The sequence below is a fragment of the Octopus bimaculoides genome, chromosome 20 (assembly GCF_046866305.1).
Source record: "Octopus bimaculoides isolate indiv1 chromosome 20, ASM4686630v1, whole genome shotgun sequence".
Taxonomy (NCBI): domain Eukaryota; kingdom Metazoa; phylum Mollusca; class Cephalopoda; order Octopoda; family Octopodidae; genus Octopus; species Octopus bimaculoides.
This window is the reverse complement of record NC_142947.1, coordinates 23,500,510-23,502,403: the sequence shown is the minus strand read 5'-3', so window position 1 is coordinate 23,502,403 and position 1,894 is coordinate 23,500,510.

The following is a 1,894-nucleotide window of genomic DNA, read 5'->3' as shown; positions in this document are numbered from 1 at the left end:
AATGGACACGTGAGGAACACATTTCGATCCTACACGCCTATTTCACAGCAGTGCTCTACCCAAAAAACGAAAACGCAACAACACATACATATAAAACATGGAAGAAAAATAATGTAAATATAGACCTCGATAAAACAATGAACCCTAACAAACTAGCTAACATAAGAAGATATATTCTAAAAGCAAAAAAAATATCAGAAATAGAAATAGAGCAATTGAAAGAAAAAATACATCAGGAAAATCTAGATAGTAGTCACACAGCAATGCCAAATAATAATATAAACACTGAGATAGCAAAACACGAGGACAAACGTAACATGCCCGGCAAAAACGAAGTAAACAAAAAACAACAAACCCAGACCGTAGAGATGTATAATAGTGTACAAAAAGCACCAATCCAGAACACCACAGACAAACATATGAATGAAAAGGAAGGCAAAACAAATATAAAGCCTGGAAATAACGAAGGGAAACCTAATAATTACGATACTATGAAAATGAAAATAACCGAAGAACTGAAAACCACAGATCTTAGAATGGACCACAGATTATATCTCCCAAAAATCAAAATAGACAATAAAACAACATCAATAATAAATAGCATAAACCTGGCCGTCACGGAACTAACAACCACAGAAACAACAGGCAATATCACTGAGCTAAATGACATGATATATGCGGCAGCCACTGCAGCCACAAAAGAAGCAGGATACTCACTCAAACCCATCCGAACAGGAGTTCTACCACCCAAACAGACCTTGTGGATAAATAACATCCAGAACAAAATTAAAAAAAAGAGAAAAGATTTATCGATTCTCAACGAAATTAGTAAACAATCAACACTACTAAGTAACAAGAAGAAAACAAAAATTCTGTACAAATACAGCATTACAGAAAAAGACTTACCTGAGGCAAAAGAAAAACTAAAGCAAGACATCCTTGCCAAAGCACAGAGGATCCGCCGGTATGAGAAACGCCAACGTTTCTTTGAACAAAACAAACAGTTCAAATCCAACCCCAAAAAACTCTACCAAGAACTGGGTAAAAATAAAATAGACATTACTTCAGCACCAACAGCAGAAGAACTAGAGAAATTCTGGAAACAAATATGGTCGGTGAAGCAACAACCCCAAAAAAGGACCATTAAAACAACGAACTTAGCACCTGAGCAACTCTGGGCCCCTATAACAACTGAAGAGGTCACCCAGACACTGCAAAGACTAAGCAACTGGAAAGCACCTGGACACGACAAGATCCCCAATTTCTGGTTAAAACACCTGCCAGCAATGCATAAAAAGCTGGCAGAAAACTTTAACAACATAATAGCAGATCCAGAAACAATGCCTGAATGGCTCACAAAAGGGAAAACCATCTTAATCCCCAAATCCACGGAAACGGAGAAACCACAAAACTATAGACCTATAACCTGTCTCCCTACGATCTACAAAGCCTTTACTGCAATAATATCGCAGAGAGTGAGTAAACACCTGGAAAATAACAACCTGTTTCCAGAAGAGCAGAAGGGATGCTGCAAGGGCTCATACGGCTGTAAAGATCAATTATTGATCAATAAAGCCATAACTGAAGACAGCCGCAGAAAGAAGAAAGGCCTCAGTATGGCCTGGGTGGACTACCAAAAGGCTTTCGACAGTGTTCCCCACACGTGGATTCTGGAAACACTAGCCATAAACAAGGTGGCACCAATTATCATAAAATACATAGAGCACTCAATGAACAAATGGCAGACAGTGCTACAGCTCCAAACAAAAGAGGGACTTGTGAAAACGAAAGCCATCCCCATTAGAAGAGGAATATTCCAGGGAGACACGCTCTCTCCACTCCTGTTCTGCCTGGCACTCACACCTCTAACAGAATTGCTAAATAGAACTGGATG